A 20,134-nucleotide genomic window follows, 5' to 3' on the forward strand; every position below is an offset into this window, starting at 1 on the left:
TCTTGCTTCCTGTATTTTCTGCCTAAAGTCACTTCTTACATCATGTTTTATCTCACAGATCAATTTAACTATGAATATTCTAAACACCTTCTCTGACTTTTCTTCCACTGTGGCATCAGTGCATTCTTTTCTTGAATTTTGTTTTAGGTGATTTGTTCCTTTGCTTTTTCATGTTATTTGTGTGTCTACCCATACAACTCTATGATTTTTGAGGCAGTAGAATTTCCACCCTGGAGGCTTAGAGTGTCCTTGAATGTTTCTAGTACTTCACAATTTAGGAGGAGACAGATAATAACAATACAAACAATTTATAGCATTAAATGAAACAGTTACTTTTTTGGGCATCTACTATGTTGATAATCACATAAACAAGATCCACCCAAATGGCCAGTTTGGGTCCCAGGCACACAGCAGGACCAGTCCACTCCACCCCCAGTGGGGTAGACGTACACCAGAGCCTAGCTTCTGGTGCACTACTGCCCTGTCTGACCAGTGGACTACCAAGGGAGACTAGATCCATCACAGACTGCCCACACCAGAACATGCAGGATCCAGGCTCTCAGTAGTCCTGGTTCACCACTCCTCCTGAGGGACAGACACCTGCCAGAACCTAGCCTCTGGCAAAACACTGCCCCTTTCAACCAGCAGACAGAAGGCTACCACAGGAGGTAAAGCCAAGTGGCCCAGATCCACCCACTCCAAATTACGCAGAACCCAGATCCAGGAAGCAGTAGCATTCATTGAGGGACACTAGCAGGGTCTGAAAGCCCAACATCAAGGTGAGGTACAGACAATTTGCACAGGTACTACAAGAACATATGAAATAAACTATAATATCTCAGATCCACATTGAAAGAAAGGAAGACACACAGACAAGATGAAAAAAACAAGGGAGGAAGGGCCCCAAACAAACCAAGACATTATAATAACAGAACAAACCAACAGCAAAGTTGATGAAATATCAGAGAAAAAGTTCAGAAGGTTCATAATTTAAATAATTTGTGAATTTAAGAATGACCTAAATGTGCAAGTACACACAAAAATTGATCACTCCAACAATGAAATAAGAGAACAAATACAGGTAGCAAAAGATACCTTCAAGTGAGAGATACTCTGAAAAAAAAACAGTCAGAAACCCTTGAAATGAAGGATACCATAAACAAAATAAAAAACTCCATAGAAAGCATAACCAACAGACTAGATCACTTGGAAGAAAGAATGTCAGATAATGAAGACAAAGTATACAATCTGGAAAATAAAGTTGACCACACAGTGAAGAAAGGTAGAAACCATGAACAAAACATCCAAGAATTATAAGATAGCATCAAAAGACAGATATAAGAGTTATTGGAATAGAGGAAGGCACAGAGTTTCAAACCAAAGGAATGTACAATATTTTCAATGAGATAATATCAGAAAATTTCTGAAGCATGAAGAAAAAATTGGAGAACCAAATACAAGAAGCTTACAGGACACCAAATGTACAGAATTACAACAGATCAACACTGAGGCACATTATAATAAAAATGTCTAGTATACAAAATAAGGATAGAATCTAAAAATTACAAGAGAGAGAAATCAGACCACATATAGGGGGAGACCAATTCATATCTCAGCAGATTTTTCAACCCAGACCCTCAAAACCAAGAGATCATAAAAAGAAAATTATGTCAACCAAGAATCTTATATCCAGCAAAACTAAGCTTTAGATTTGATGATGAAATAGTCAAAAGAATTTACACCTAGAAATCCTGCACTACAGAACATCCTCAGCAAAATATTCCAAGAAGAGTAAATGCAAAACAATGATGAAAATACGCAGAGGGAAGGATCACACTAAAGGAAAATCTAATCTGAGGAGAAACTAAGTCACATTAAATACAAAAAATAAACAAAAATGCCTGGGAATAAAAATCATGTTTCAATGATAACCCCAAATATTAATGGCCTAAACTTCCCAAGAAAAAGGAAAACACTTGCAGATTGGAAGAAAAAAAAGACCCAACAATATGTTACCTCCAAGAGACTCATCTCATAGAAATAGACATTCACAGACTGAAGGTGAAGAGTTGGGAAAAATCATACCACTCACATGACCTGCAGAAGCAAGCAGGGGTTTTCATCCTCATATCAAATAAAGTAGACTTCAAAATAAGTCAATCAAAAAGAATAAAGAAGGACACTACATACTGCTCAAGGAAAGTTCATTGTATGCAGTTCATTTCTTAAAAGAAGAAAAAGTTAACAAATAAATTACTTACCATTACATCTCAAAGCCCTAGAGAAAAGAACAAATCAATACCAAAAGCAGCAGAAGACAGGAAATAATTAAAATCAGAGCTGAAATTGATAAAATGGAAACAAAATAAACTATTGAAAAAATTGACAGAACAAAAAGTTGGTTCTTTCATAAAATAAATAAATTTGACAGACCCTTAGCCAGGCTAATGAAGAGAAGGAGAGATAAAACTCTAATCATTAGCATATGTGATGAAAAAGGAAATATCACAACAGACACTACAAAAATACAGAAGATAATTAGAAATTATTTTGAAAACTTGTACTCCAATAAAACAGAAAATATCAAAGGCATTGACAAATTTCTAGAGTCATATAATTTTCCCAAATTGAATCAGGATGATATACACAATTTACACAGATCAATTTCAAGTGATGAAATATAAGATGCCATCAAAGGTCTACCAACCAAGAAAATCCCAGGACCATACACATACACAGCCAAGTTCTACAGACCTTCAAAGAAAAATTAATACCAATACTCTCCAAATTATTTCAGGAAAGAGAAAAAGAGGAAGCACTTCCAAACTCATTCTATGAGGCCAATATCACTCTGATTCCAAAACCTGGAAAAGACACATAAAAAAAGAAAACTTCACTGATACCAAAATTCTAAATAAAATTCTAGCAAATCAAATACAAAAATAAATCAAAAAGGTCATGCACCACGATCAAGTGGGATTCATCCCAGGGATGCAAGGTTGGTTCAATAAATGTAAGTCATCACATCAATACACATATGATCATCTCAATAAATGCAAAAAAGATTGACAAAATACAGCACCCCTTTATGTTCAAAACACTAGAAAAACTAGGGATAACAGGAACATATCACAACACCATCAAGACTAACTATTCTAAGACTCAGGCCAATGTCATTCTAAATGGAGAAAAATTGAAGGCATTCCCTCTAAAAACTGAACAAGAAAGGGATGCCCTACTTCACCACTTCCATTTAATATAGTTCTTGAAACACTGGCCAGCACAATTAGACAGATGAAAAAAAAAATAACGTGATGCACACAAGAAAAGAAGAACTCAAACTGGCACTATTCTATACCTAGAAGACCCTAAAAGTTTACTAGAAAACTTCTAGAACTAGTATACAAATTCAGCAAAGTAGCAGGATATAAAACCATCACCGATAAATCAAAGGCATTTCTGTATATCAGTGACAAATCCTTAGAAAGGGAATGAGGAAAACTATCTCACTTAAAATATCCTAAAAAACCCACTTCAGAATCAACTTAATGAAAGAGGTGAAAGATCTACATAATGAAAATTACAGAACCCTAAAGAAAGAAATCAAAGAAGACCTTAGAAGATGGAAAGATCTACCTTGCTCTTGGTTAGGCAGAATTAATATTATCAAAATTACCATACTTCAAAAAGCACTATACAGATTTAATGCAATTCTGATCAAAATCCTAATGGCATTCCTCAAAGAAATAGAAAAAGCAATCATGAATTTCATCTGGAAAAATAAGAGACCAACAATAGCTAAAACAATCCTTAGCAGGAAGAGTGAAGCAGGTGGCATCACTATACCAGACATTAAACTAAACTATAGAGAAATAGTAACAAAAACAGCATGATATTGGAAGCAAAACTGACTGGTAGTCCCATGGTACAGAATAGAGGACACAGAGTCTAACCCACAAAATTACAAGTATATTATATTAGACAAAGATGCCAAAAACATGCATTGGATAAAAGGTAGCCTCTTCAACAAATGGTGCTGGGAAAACTGGAAATCCATATGCAACAATATGAAATTAAAACCCCATCTCTCACTATGCTCAAAACAACTCAAAATGGATCAAGGACTTAGGAATACAACCAGAGACCCTGTGTCTAATAGAAAAAAAAGTAGGCCCTAAACTCCATCATGTGGTATTAGGCCCCAACTTCCTTAATAAGAATCCTGTGGCACAAGAATTAAAATCAAGAATCAGTAAATGGGATAAACTCAAACTAAAAAGTTCTTCTCAGGAAAATAAATAATCTGTGAGGTGAATAGAGAGCCTACATCTTGAGAGCCGATCTTTACCCTTCACAATCAGATAGAGCAGTAATCTCTAGGGTGTATATATATAAACTCCAAAAGCTAAACACCAGAAAAACAAATAACCCAATCAATAAATAGGCTAAGGACATGAAGGGACACTTCTCAGAAGAGGATGTATAATCAATCAACAAATATATGAAAAAAATGTTCATTATCACTAGCAATTAGAATAATGCAAATCAAAACCAGTCAGAATGGCAGGTATTATGAAGACAAACAACAATAAGTGTTGGTGAGAATGTGGGGAGAAAGGTACACTCATACATTGCTGGTGGGACTGCAATTTGGTGCAGCCAATATGGAAAGCAGTATGGAGATTTCTTGGAAAATTGGAAATGAAATCACCATTTGACCCAGTTATCCCTCTCCTCTGTCTATACCCAAAGGATATAAAAACAGCATACTACAGGGACACAGCCTCATCAATGTTTATAGCAGCACAATTCACAACAGCTAAACTGTGGAACCAACCTAATTGCCCTTCAATAGATGAATGTATAAAAACAAATGTGGCATTTATACACAATGGAATATTACTCAGCAATAAAAGAGGATAAATCATGGCATTTGCAGGTAAATAGATGGAGTTAGAGACGATAATGTTAAGTGAGGTTATCCAATCCCCCCCAAAAAACAAATGCTGAATGTTTTCTTTGATATAAGGAGGCTGATTCATAGTGTTATACAAAGAGGAGCATGGGAGGAATAGACAAACACTAGATAGGGCAGAGGGATTGGAGGAGAAGGGAGGGGGCATGGGGTTATAAATGATGGTGAAACATAATGTTCATGTTAAACATAATGTTATCCAAAGTACATGTATAAAGACAAAAATTGGTGTGAATATACTTTGTATACAATCAGAGATATGAAAAATTGTGCTGTATATGTGTAATAAAATTTGTAATGTCATATATAAATAAATATGTAAATATATATAAATATATATGTGAATAAAATAAAAATACATATAAATAAATATATATGTATAAAATAATAATCACATAAACAGAAATGATATAATTAACTATTTCCCATGGTAAAAACATTAAGTTCGCATAAGGGTTTACAACATTAAGTGTAAACAGGGATAGAAAAAAAGTGATGTAAGTTGTGAGAGAAGAGAAAATATATGTGAAAAATAAAGGAAAAGTGAAAGAGAAATCAATAATGATTGGCTTCTGGTAGAGGCAAGTAGAGAAAGAGAATCAAAGGAAAAGATGGGTGAGAAAAAAAGTGTATAAAATAAAAATTCTTAAAAAGTAGTAAAAAAAGAAAAAGAAAACACTACAAGAATGAAACTGATATATTCTAATCAAACATCTTAGTCCTCAAAATAATAATCTATGAAAAATAACTGCCTTCAAAAAAAATACTAGGAATAAGAAAAAGAAACTGTATGAATATGTATAGGTTTCCAGGAACCATTGGTTATGACTGAACATAGAGAAGAAAAAAGAAAAAATAAGATCTTGATGAAAAGTTAATTGTTTCTATTGGAGTTCAAAAAGTTCTTAGCCTCCATTCTCAGGTGTGTTATTTTTGGTTGCTGGAGTGTGAAGGGAGATCCCATATGCAAAACAGCACGGTTTAGTCTTTGGTAGCTTCCATGTTCTTCTTTGAGTGGTGATTGTACTGAAGATATTGAATCAGTACACCTCTAGGTCCAGGCATTTGCTGGGAGACTGTACTCTAGGAAAGAACCCTGGATTTCACTAAATGTGGTAGAGGGTCCAATCCTAATTCCCCTCAGTCACTTTTGAAGTTTGTGGTTTTTGGACTCTCAGGTTCAGACTCCAAACTCAATCAATTTCAATCCCACTCTTTTGAATTCTCAGCTGGGATTTCTCTACTAGCTGATCTTTTAAGCAACCAGTTTGGAAGAGGGTGGGGGAAGCTGGGTATGTTTATCTGACCAGTATTCCCCTGTATAAACTCCTCTCCACATTTGATTTTCTACTGGTCACTTAGGCACACACTATGTCATGCAGAGTGATTTTCCCAGACCTGTATTTCTGGTTATGCACAGTTATCAGTATTGGGTTCACCCAGATGTAGTTCCCTTCATGAGAATAGCAAAATGGTTCCTTCCTCTTATTTCCTTGGCAGCCATGGGAGATGCAGCTTATTATCTGTACAAGATATTGTGCAGGACACTTTTCATATCACTTGGGCAGTATCTATGATCTCTCTGCATCCAGACAAGCCTCAGACCATCTAAAAATGTGGGTTCCTTTGATTGATGTATCACTCCACTATTTTAGCACAGGGGACACTGCATCCACTCATGTCACTGCTGGAGGCAGCAGCACTCGGGATTTCTTCTTTATTTTGTCATATCCAATGACCTGAGTCCCTGATCTGCTTTGAACGTCCAGACTTAATTCCCAGAAAATATCCCCCTTCTCACCATGATGAGAAGCTATATGTCTGTATTCTTGGATTCATACCACAAAGCAACTAGGAAGGCAACCTTCTTTAATCTGTCATTTTGAATCAAGTCTAATTCACTTTTTCCTCAGATTTTACTGTAAGTAGTCCATAAAGAAGAATTTCACCCTAAACACTGTTTATATATTTTTCCACCAAATATCTTATTTTCATCATTCATAAATTTTTACTTTCACAGAGTATGAGAAAATGAACAAAATTATTCAAGTTCCTTGAAACTGCATATCAAGTTCCTTACATCAGTTGTCAATAATATAATCCTCATTTTCATCTTATAACTCATCATAATAAACTTCACTGTCCATATTTCTACCAACATTTTAATGATTACCATTTTAAGCAACAGAAAAACTTCAACTTAACACAGGTCCATGATTAGGAATTTCATTATTTTAATTTCTATGAAAACCAAGGATTTTTCTGTAGATCTCCTTTTCTTCAAAGCATTCTCCAGAATCACCTTTTATCCTGCATTCACAGCAAAATATATATTTTATAGTATGCATTTCAAAACTCTTCCAACTTAAAAAGGATGTGATGGTGCACAAGTATAATCCTGTGATTCAGGAGGCTGAGACATAAGGATCCCAAGTTGAAGGCCAGCCTCAACAACTTAGTAAACATTTAAGCAACTTAGTGAGACCCTGTCTCAAAATAAAAAGGGCTGAAGTTGTAACTCAGTTGTATCATACCCCTGGAGTTCAATCCCCAATATCAAGGGGAAAAACAAATAAACACAAACAAAAACAAACAAACAAACAAACAATTCTACCAACCTATACTTTTACGCAGTGAAACTGTTTCCACATTTTTAGGTATTTTTAGAAGTATCTCATTTTTTCGTACCAGTTTCTATCTCAGACCATTTGTGGTGCTAGGTGCTATAACACAATTCCTTAAATTGTATAAATTACAAACAATGGAAATTTATTGCTCATATTTCTGGAGGCTTGGAAATCCACTATTGAGGCACCAGCAGATTTTGTGCTTGGTAAGAACCTGTTCCTCATAGTTCTTTCTACACATTCTCACATGACAGAAGGGACAAAAAGTCTCCTTAAAGACTATTTTACAAGAGCACTAATCCCATTCATGAGGACAGAACTCTCATGATCTAATCATCTCTTAAGGGCTACACTTCTTATACTGTTACCTTGGTGATTGGGTTTCAATAAGTGAATTTTGTGGAGGTACAAACATTCAGCCTCTAGTATCACCTGAAGAACCAAGAGCATCTCAGCTCATGTACCTTGAAGAAATCCTTATGGGAATTCTTTAAATACCTGAGAAGACCACGTTCATTTTAATTTTGCCAAAGTTTTACATTTGTGACCTTACCAGTAGAGGAAGCAGCCTAGGAAAGAACTTATGGAAACTTATACTTTAGGCCAAAGATACTAAAGAAAGGAAGAAAAACATAGAGGCCTAAATAAGAATATTCCCAAATTCACTGATAATTTGGGACATAGACAGGCTGTGAGAGTATTGCAAGCACCATTATAGTCACTAAAATAAAATTATATCAAGAAAATCAGACTCTGCTTTTTAGGAGCACATAATCTAATGATATGCATTTGACAAAACAAAATAAACAAAGAATATGAAGTAACTTATTAAAATAAGTGAGCAAGGAAAATTAAGCTAGATGAAATAGTATAGGCTATTTTTCTAGGATGCATAGTAAATAAGATGATTTTAACTCAAAGCAAAAGAAAAACTTCAACTTAACACAGATCCAAGATTAGGAATTTCATTATTTTATGTATTATTTATTTTCTAATGTACGAAATTTTCAGACATGATTTATAATCAAGATCAGACTCTGCTTGTGATTCCATTAGTTTTTACATAATTTTTTTTAAAAATTTACATAATATTGGATTCATATTCATGATGATAGTAAGAAATCTGTTGCTATTTCATTATCACAGCTAAACAGAGCACCATACATCTAAAGGAGATATGTCATTTTTTGAGAACAGAAAAATATTTCTCAGGAACCTCCTGGGTAATAATTTTGTTGGTCAAAATGAGGTCATATATATCTATAAAAGCCAATCATTTTAGAAATAGCAAGAGTAATTTTCTGGAAGCCAAAGAAGAAAATACTATCAACAAATTGTAAATATTTGATTGTGTTAAATGCCAGAATTTGAAGTTCTCTCAAGATCTTTTAGCCTAATATAATGATATGTATTTTCAAAAGGATTTGTGACTTTAAATGGAAACAAGTATCACTATTTCTTACATATAAGTCAGTTGAAGTACGGCTGAAAACTAACATAGTTCATGAAAATAAAATTAATGTGAAAACAAATCAAAATAGGTTAGTACATGTAAAGTACTAAACTATTGTGGCTAACCAAATATTTACCTAAGAATAAATTACATTAATTTGGGAATGTAATTTATTGAAGCTTCAGTTGTGCCTTTTACTTTTAAGGATGATATATAGTCATTCTGATTTTAAAGATAATTGATTTATACATTCTTTTTCTTCTTTTTTAAATCATGATAAATCAGAGTTTAGCTACCTCATAAACTATAGAACTAAGGTATTCAGGTGTGAACTATAATATCCTCTAAAACTTTTACAGGCTAGTGTAAAAATGTTCATATATCAAGATGCAATAACTATAGCACTGAAAGACTAAAAAAATAAAATGGAGTCAAGGTAACCATATAAAAGTTGACTTCAGAGTGAGGAATGTTATCAAGTATAACTAAGAACATTGTTATAAGATAAAAAGATCAATTGACCAAGAAGACGTATCAATCTTACAGGTGTATAAACTTAACAAGAAAGCTTCAATTTATAAGAAATGAAATCAGTTAGAAAGGAGAAATGCATACATCCACAAAAAAATTGGAGAACACATAATTCCTCAGAACTTGATAGAACAATAGAAAATTAATAAGCATACAGAAGGCCTGAGGAGTATTCTCAATTTGTTTTTTTTCTCAATTTGATCAAAATTGATATTTGTAGGAAATCACATTTTCAAAAATTTAGAAACAAAGGAGCTTTCTCAAATTGACACAGAGCATCAAAAAAAAAAAAAAAGAGCCACATCCTCCTTAAACACAAAACACTGAAGGTACCCCCCACCAAATTGGAAACACAGTATAGTTGACCACTCTGACAATTCTAACTTAATGTAGTGTTGTAAGGCTTATATAGGGCAACAAAGTAAGAAAAAGAAATGAAAGGCATACAGATTGGAATGAAGGAAATATAACTGTCTATTCACAGACATATTTTGCTCAAAACTAACAAAATATGTACAGCATCTGTGTGCTGAAAATAAAGCCCTGATGAAAGAAATTAATAAGTATCCAAAAATGGAAAGGTATATCATATTCACTGCTTGGAAGATTCAATGTTGTTATAACGTCTATGCTCCCAAAATTGATATGCAGATTCAATGTAATTGAATAAAATATAGCCACACAATTCCCAGATGTAATCTCAAATACATCCCTTATGCATTTTTGTTGTTGTATATAAACAAGATGATTCTATAATTTGAATGGAAAGGCAAATGAATTAGAATAGTTAAAATATTTGACAAGTGAGAGAATTGGGGGAAACTCTTATGATATAATTTCAAGATTTACTCTCTAATAGCACTAATCATAATGTTGCAATATTAGCAGCATGAAAAACACATAGATCAATAGAAGAGCATAGTCAATACGGGAATAGATCAATAGAAATGTATTAAAGTGATTTTATACTAAGTGTTTTGAATTTGATAGAGAAAATGTAGACTTTTCAACAAATGCTGTTGAAATAATCACAGTTGCATAAACAAAAAGCATTAACACAGAATCAATTCAAATATATAAATATAAAATGTAAAACTATAATACTCCTATTAGCAAATGTTAAATATTTTGTGAATTTGGTTTAGGCAGCATTGCTAACTATGCCTTTAAAAGCCTAATCTATAAATTAGAAATGTGATAAATTGGGATCAGTATTATGATTTAGGTCTGGAATGTCCCTGAAGGCTCATATATTCAACACTTGTTCCCAAATGTGGGAATATTCAGAAGTGGAGATTTGGGGAAGTGATTAGATCATGAGGGCTCCCACCTCATCAACAGAATTGTCCATTAAGTGACTCATAGCTGAATGTAATTATTGGGAGGTGGTGGAAAGTATAGCAGCTCAGCCTACTTAGAGGAAATAGGTCATGGGGGCAATGCCCTGGAAGGACATTTTTTTGTCCATTCTCTCTTTCTCTCTCTGCTCTCTGGCAGAGATGTACGTTCATCAGCTTTGCTGTGCTATGTGCTTCTGTCATGATATTCTGCCTTCTGCCAGGCTCAAAACAATACAGCTAGCCAACATAAAAAGAGAGCCCCCAGGACTAAGGGATAAACAGTTCTTACAGAAATAAGGCAGCCCCTATACCTCTCAGTTTTATAGGGTTAATAACCATTCTTCTAAATTAGGAATTAAAAGGTGGACTAGTTTTCAAGGCTGCGGGAAATGAGATAACACACCAGAAGATGGAAACCTCAGAAAATCAGCCAAACCTTCTGAGATTATGTGGTCAGCAGAACTTCTAGCTAAAATCAGACAAAGCAGGGTCTGAACTATTTTGAAAATAATGGCATCAGAGACATTCCTAGAAAATAAAGAGCACTGTAGTTGGTGAGGCATAAATGCATGTGTAGAATAGCCATTAAAGAAACACACAGTTATCTGTAAACTTTAGCATAATAAAATGTACGCTCATAGGTGGAGACTTTGATGGTAATGTGTTTTAAAACATGTCACATGAAGCAGTGTGATGAAGAGCACAGGCATGTTTAAAGTCCTATCTCTATATGTAATGAAATCAAGGGACAGAATTCCTGCTTATCCTGTAGTTGCCATAATATTATTCCCTTTTGTCTTTTGTTTGAGTGATCCTGGAATCCTTATACCTCAAATGATGTCTCCCTTTTGGCTCAAGTAAAAATCCTTAATAAAGTCTTGCCTTTGTTCAAATTTTTCCTGGGTCCATTGTTCATTTCTATAATTCTGGATCCAACAAAGCTGAAACAAAAATCAATCTTTCCTCCTCTATTTTTTTTCAGGTATTTTGGACCAATCATGAGAAGCTAATACATCAAATGAACATTAATGATACTCTACAATCATACTATATTAGTTTATTTCCTCTCATACTCTTTTAGGTCATTCATGCACTCACAGTTGATAATCTTGCTTCCTATTTCAATGATAATATTGGAGTGACCCAACAGTACTTCTATGAGATCCTACCACCAACTCCTACTTCCCAGTACCTATATCTATGACCATATAGTCTTCCTATTCTTCTGGTAGCATCGATAAACTGTTCAAATTCTGAATTAAGGTCAGTTATCACAGATGTGCATTAGGTTAATCTTTTCTTGCCTAAAGCATGTTTCTTCAACAATCTTACCCACTCTACCTTGTATCATTATCTTTCCTTTTTTAGTGTATGATTCCCTTCAGCATAAAATGTACAATTCTTTTGATATTTAAAAAATCTTTCTTAGCTGGGTGTGGTAGCACATGCCTATAATCCAAATGGCTCAGGAGGCTGAGGCAGGAGGATTGTGAGTTCAAAGTCAGCCTCAGAAACTTAGTGAGAACCTAAGCAAGTCAGCAAGATCCTGTCTCTAAATAAAACATAAACACGGCTGGGGATGTGGTTCAGTGGTAAAAGCACCCCTGGGTCCAATCCCTGGTTAAAACAACAACAACAACAACAACAAAACCCAAGCAAATGCACTTTTTACCTCATTTCATTCTTCAGTTAGTATCTCCTTTCTATCCTTCCCCTTCTACCAAATCTCTTCAAGAGAGCAATTTGTAGTCAGTAATTCAAAATAAAACCATTTACTCTTTCTAAACATGTGTTTGTCCTACAACTACACCATGCTTCTAAATACAATAGCAAGTTCTCCAACCAACACTTTTTCAATTTTATATAATTGTTCAAGCTCTCTACCTTGAATGCTTTGACTTGCATGCCATCATAGACATATAATTTTCCTCGTATTTTTCTAATTGTTTTTTCTGTTACTTCAGCTGAGTTCTCATCATGTCTACAAGCTTTATTTTTGAATTATACAGTTTGTTTTTCTTGACATATAATTCATACAGCATAAATTATACCTTTTTGAGTTGAACAATTTAATGTTTGTAAGTTGTTAAAAAAATTTTATGCAATAATACCACTATTTAATTCCAGAACATTTTCTTAACCCCCCAAAACAAACACCATTCCAATAAGAAGTCATATTTTTGAGACTATTGTGAATGGGGTAATTTTTCTTTCAGAAGATTTGTCACTGATCTACAGAAATGTATTTTATTCATGAGTGTTGATTTTATATCCTGCTACTTTTGTAAATTCATTTATTAGATCTAGAACTGTTGTGGTGCAATTTTTTGGATCCTCTATGTATGGATTCTTGTTGTTGGACAGGATTAACTCTAATTTCTTTGTTACTTAAATACTTTTAAAGTTCTAAATCCAAATATAGTTATATTCTGAAGTACTCAGGGATAGGAATTCAATATATGCATTTTCAGCTTATACAATTTAGCTGATAACATTGGCTTGCAACCTTCAACAGAATATTGAATAGAAGTGGCAAAAATGAATATACTTGTTTATTAACTAAAAGAAAGACTATTTAATCTTTCACTATCAAGTATATTCTAATTTTCATTGTGATTTTTTCCCTTGATACATTGGTCATTTAGAATTATTCTTATTAATTTCCATTTGTATGTGAATTTCCTAAATTCCCTTTTGTTATTAATTTCTTTTTTTAACTTTGTGATTAGTTAATATATTTCATGTGATTTCAATTCTGTATATTTACTGAAGATTGTTTTTAATGGAGCGGACTATGGATTGTACTAAAGCATATTGTATGAACACTTAAAATGAAGGGGTAAATATTCCATAAATCTTTCAGATGCAGTTTGTTTCAAGTTATTGATCAACTCTTTTATTTCCTTGTGGACATTCTGCCTACTTATTCTATTTATTATTAAAATAGTGTAAGGACACTTTTTAAAAGGAAACTGTAATTGGTCTGAATAGGGATTGTTGGAGTGAAAGGAGGGGAATTGACGAATTGGGAAGTGCTGGGGATTGAATTGGAGCTGGTCGTGTTCCATTCTTTTATGATTATATCAGGATAAATCCTGGTATTGTATAGAATTAAAAATAATTTTAATATAGTGTATTGAAATCTCCAACTCATGATCAAATTGTCCATTTCTCCCATATATTCTTTCAGGATTTGATACTTCTTCTTTTTTTTTAAGAACTCTGTTAAGTGCATTGATGTTTATAATTTTATCTTCCTAATGGAATGGAGCCTTTTATCTTCATGTAATGAAATTATTTGTCCCTAGTAACACTTAGCATTTTGACTCAAAGTAAATTTTCTCTAATGTTTGTTTCAATACTGCAACTTTATCATGGTTGTGATTCACATAATGTATATTTTCTTTTTTTTTTTTTTTTTTTATTGGTTGTTCAAAACATCACAGAGCTCAAGACATATCATCTTTCATACATTCGACTCAATTGGGTTTTGAACTCCCCAGATACATACCACAGACTCACTTCTGTTACATACTCACATTTTTACATAATGGCATATTAGTGACTGTTGTATTCTGCTACCTTTCCTATCCCCTACTATCCCCCCTCCCCTCCCCTCCCCTCCCAACATCCCTCTCTACCTCCTCTGCTGTTGTTCAATTCTCTCCCCTTTTTTTCCCCCCACCCCCTTGCCCCTCATAACCTCTTATTATTTTGTGTATCACTGAAGGTCTCCTACCATTTCCATATGTTTTCCCTTCTCTCTTCCTTTCTCTCCCCCCATTCGTCTTAGTTTACTGTTAGTCTTTTCCTCATGTTCTTCCTTCCTGTTCTATTCTTAGTGGCTCTCTTTATATCAAAGAAGACATTTGACATTTGTTTTTTAGGGCTTGGCTAGCTTCACTTAGCATAATCTGCTCTAATGCCATCCATTTCCCTGCAAATTCTATGATTTTGTCGTTTCTTAGTGCTGCATAATACTCCATTGTGTATAGCTGCCACAATTTTTAAAAAAAACGATGGTTAGATGCCACGAAGTAGGTGGCAATGCCTTAACCGTATGCGTGTTGTCAGGCCCGAGGGCCTCTTCCATCCTTGTCAAGGGGAGTGCTAACCTTCTCTCCTTTCATACAACACCATAATGTATATTTTCCATACAAACTATTTTCATCTTTGAATCTAATTGTTCTCTCCTTGAAACAACAAATAGTTGTATTTGCTTTTTTTCCATTGATTTCTTGGCATTTTATTTTATTGTTTAGTTCATTTGAATGTAATGAATTATTCACCTAATTGGATTTTTTCAAGAGTATATATATATATATATATATATATACATGTATATATATTTATATAATTTGAATACATATGCACATATATATTTATATATATATATATACACACAAATATATATTTAAAACTTGTTCTGATTGTACATTACAGTAGAATATATTTTGATGTATTATACACACAAGGAGTATATTTAACTTTGTGTTTTCTTCTTGTCTTCTTATTTTTGTTTCTGTTTTTTTTTTACAATTTTGTTTTGGACTAAGTAAATATATTCTCATGTAGCATTTTAATAATTTTTTTCACTATATTTTTTGAGTTATTTTCTTAGTAAGTATACTAGAGTTTGCTATATTTCTCAGCCTATCAAAATGTAATTCAAACTTATGATAAATTAATTCCTGACATAAAATATTAGATTTTATATTATAATTATTATTATACATAATATATCTACATGTTATAAATCTAAGAATATGTGGCAATAATTATCACTTTATATAATATTATCTTAAGATTGAGAGAAGATAGAATAGTAAAATTTACTTTTTAGAGTTTGTTTATTAACTTTATTATTTAAATGTCTGATATCCTCATTTGTTTTTAAGATATGATTTACCATCTAGTGAAATTTCCTTAGTCCAACATAGCTTTGCTCCAGTTTATCTGCTTTGTGCTGTTATTCTAAAATAGTTTGAATTTCTATATATCACAGATGAAACTGTAAATTATATACATGTTGCCTTATGAAATTGTTTTTCACAGTCATTAAGAAGAAAAATGTAATTGTATTTTTATGACTACCTTAAACTTACTGGCCTTCTTTTTGATTTTATGCAGATTTTCCTTCCTACCTGTTGTTACTTTCTTTCAGGTTGAAACATTTCTTTTAGTATTTTCTTTTAGGTGGGTCTACTAGCAGCAATTATTATTATTATTATTATTATTTTGATTTTCTGGTAATCCCTTTGCTTTGCCTTTGTTTTTATAAGGTAGATGTGTTATGACATGATTTTCTTTTTCTTTTTTTTTTTTTTAAAGAGAGAGAGAGAGAATTTTTTTCATATTTATTTTTTAGTTCTCGGCGGACACAACATCTTTGTTTGTATGTGGTGCTGAGGATCGAACCCGGGCCGCATGCATTGCCAGGCGAGTGCACTACTGCTTGAGTCACATCCCCAGCCCCTGACTTTATTTTTAAGATTATGTAATTTGAGACTGGAGGAGGAAAGACGCCAGGCGCCCAGCCAGACCGGGGGAGGAAGTCAGGCCCCACCCCAAGTGCTAGTCCAGAGGAAGCCCATCAACCCTTAAAACCCATCAAAGGGGGTGTGGCTACCAGCACGGTTCTGCGGCTGATCCAGGTACCCAGTTTCCAACTCTCCCACCCTTAGCTGCCATAACTCAAAATATTTCCCACAAGCTTTTGGGGGTTGTAGCTATCAACGCAAAACAACAACTGTACAGACACCTGGTTTCTACCTCAGAGACTAGAGTAGGGAAGATACAGGTGGAAGCTCATTTCCTTTCACACTGGCTATACCCACCACCCTGAATACAGAGGCTCAAGCTAGGAATAGACAACGCCACCTACTGGAAGCAAGGAAAAGAGTGTTCTGAGAGACTTTTTTTTTCCCCTCTCTTTCTTTCTCTCTTTTCTTCTCTCTCTTCCACAACTTCAGCGTATGTGAAACCAAGAACTGTGCATGAACAACCGAATTACCAAAGTAATATAATATAGAGGAATTGCATATACCCCACCTTCCCCCCATTTTTTTCTTGATTTCTATCTTACTTTCCTTTTCCTTCTCTTATTTCTCTTTACTTCCTTGTTATTTTTTTCTTTTCTGTTTTTTCATTCGTATTCTCTCGATCCCACTTTCAATCTCCTAACTTTTGCTATCTATACATAGGGTAACTATCTAAATAGATAGGAGGTTGAGTCTACACATTCTTCCATAAATTACCAGTCCAGTGGTCAGAGTTCTCCAAAGGTGCTAAGTTAGTTTAACCTCATACCCTCACTCCTTTCCCTCTAAGTATAACATCCTTCGTCTGAAATTAAGTTTTCTATATGCCACCAGATATGGTACATCTTTTATGAAACTAATGAATATATTCTTAAGTAATAATTAAAACCAATATCTATAGTCTTAGAATCCAATTATAAATTTATTAATAATGAAAACTTGTGCTTAGATAATTTACTGTTGATATTGGAAACTGTTAACATTGTCTTTCTCCGCAAAAGAGGGATTTTGGAGGTATACAAGAACAATACTAATATATAAGGGGAAAAACATTAGCACAACAGTTTCACAAAGCTAGAAAGAATCATGAGCAGTATGAAAAGACAAGGAAAGAAAGGACCCCAAACAATACATGTCAATTCAACATTAGATGAGGTAATATCTGCAGCTGATGGAATGTCAGACAAAGAGTTCAGGATATACATGCTTCAGATGATCTGGAGTCTCAAGGAAGACATTATACAGCAAATTCAGACAATGAAAAATCACTTTGACAATGAATTACATAAACAAATGCAAGAAGCAAAAGATCAACTCTATAGGGAGATAGAGGATATAAGAAACAAACAAAAATCCTGGAAATGCAGGAAACAATAAACCAAATTAAAAACTCAAATGAGAGTATTACCAGCAGAGTAGAACACTTAGAAGATAGAGCTTCAGACAACGAAGACAAAGTTTTTCAACTTGAAAAGAACATAGACAGCTCAGCGAGAATGTTAAGAAATCATGAGCAGAACATCCAAGAATTATGGGATAACATCAAGAAACCAAACCTAAGAGTTATTGGGATACAAGAGGGTACAGAGGTCCAAACTAAGGGAATGAGCAATCTATTCAATGAAATAATACTAGAAAACTTCCCAGACTTAAAGAATGAAAAAGAAATCCAAATACTAGAAGCCTACAGGACACTGAATGTACAAAATCATAAGAGATCCACACCAAGACATATAATAATGAAGATGCCCAACATACAGAATCTTAAAAGCCACAAGAGAGAGGAAGCAGATTACATTTAGGGGTAAACCAATCAGGATAACTGCTGATCTTTCAACACAGACTCTGAAAGCTAGAAGATCCTGGAACAATATATTTCAAACACTGAAAGAAAAAGGGTTCCAACCAAGAATCATGTATCCAGCGAAATTAAGCTTCAGGTTTGAAGATGAAATAAAAATCTTCCATAATAAACAAAAGTTAAAAGAATTTGCAGCTAGAAAACCAGCTCTTCAAAACATCCTTGGTAAAACACTACAGGAAGTGGAAATGGAAAATAACAATGAAAACCAACAGCAAGAGGTAGTACAGTAAAGGAAAAACTAAGCATAGAGGAAAAACAAATAATGTTAAGTAACATACATTACCAAATATGGCTGGAAATTCAAACCATATCTCAATAGTAACCCTAAATGTTAATGGCTTAAATGCACCAATCAAAAGACATAGGCTAGTAGAATGGATTAAAAAAAAAAAAGATCCAACAATATGCTGCCTACAGGAGACTCATCTGATAGGAAAAGACATACACAGACTGAAGGTTAAAGGTTGGGAAAAAATCATATCACTCATACGGACCCCGGAAGCAAGCAGGGGCGTCCATACTTATATAAAATAAAATAGACTTCAAGCCAAAGTTAATCAAAAGGGATAAACAAGGACACTACATACTGCTCAAGGGAACCATACACCAACAAGACTTGACGATCATTAATACATATGCCCAAACAGTGGTGAAGCTATGTTCATCAAACAAACTCTTCTCAAGTTCAAGAGTCTAATAGACCACAACACAATATTCATGGGAGATTTTAACACACCTCTCTCACCACTGGACAGATCTTCCAAACAAAAGTTGAATAAAGAAACTATAGAGCTCAATAATACAATTAATAATTTAGACTTAATTGATATATACAGAGTACACCACCCAACATCAAGCGGATACACTTTCTTCTCAGTAGCACATGGATCCTTCTCAAAAATAGACCATATATTATGTCACAGGGCAAATCTTAGCAATTACAAAGGAGTTGAGATACTACCATGTATTTTATCTGATCATAATGGAATGAAATTGGAAATTAATAATAAAATAAGAAAGGAAAAATCCTACATCACATGGAGATTAAACAATATGCTACTGAATGAGCAAAGGGTTACAGAAGACATCAAAGAGGAAATTAAAAAATTCTTAGAGGTAAACAAAAAATCAGACACAACATATCGAAATCTTTGGAACACTATGAAAGCAGTACTAAGAGGAAAATTCATTTCATGGAGTTCATTTCTTAAAAGAAGGAAAAGCCAACAAATAAATGACCTCATACTACACCTCGAAGCCTTAGAAAAAGAAGAACAAATCAGCAGCAAATACAGTAGAAGGCAAGAAATAATTAAAATTAGAGCTGAAATAAATGAAATCGAAACAAAAGAAACAATCGAAAAAATTGACAAAACTAAAAGTTGGTTCTTTGAAAAAATACATAAGATTGATAGACCACTAGCCACGCTAACAAAGACAAGAGAGAGAACCCAAATTACTAGCATACAGGATGAAAAAAGGCAATATCACAACAGACAATTCAGAAATACAGAAGATAATGAGAAATTATTTTGAAACCCTATACTCTAACAAAATAGAAGATAGTGATGGCATCGATAAATTCCTTGAGACATATGAACTACCCAGATTGAGTCAGGAAGATATAAACAACCTAAACAGACCAATATCAAGTGAGGAAATAGAAGAAGCCATCAAAAGACTACCAACCAAGAAAAGCCCAGGACCAGATGGATATACAGCAGAGTTTTACAAGAACTTTAAAGAAGAACTAATACCAATACTCCATAGTCTATTTCAGGAGACAGAAAAAGAGGGAGCTCTT

At 33.8% G+C, this 20,134-nt stretch overlaps 1 non-coding gene across 1 annotated transcript; it reads right to left on the bottom strand.

Moving 5' to 3' along the window:
- Positions 1–14,937: 14,937 nt before the first annotated feature.
- Positions 14,938–15,063, bottom strand: LOC120891206 (U6atac minor spliceosomal RNA). Its single transcript, XR_005735583.2, has one exon. It is a non-coding gene; the product is annotated as a U6atac minor spliceosomal RNA (small nuclear RNA).
- Positions 15,064–20,134: the final 5,071 nt, after the last annotated feature.

Source organism: Ictidomys tridecemlineatus, chromosome X (genome assembly GCF_052094955.1).
Source record: "Ictidomys tridecemlineatus isolate mIctTri1 chromosome X, mIctTri1.hap1, whole genome shotgun sequence".
Classification (NCBI taxonomy): domain Eukaryota; kingdom Metazoa; phylum Chordata; class Mammalia; order Rodentia; family Sciuridae; genus Ictidomys; species Ictidomys tridecemlineatus.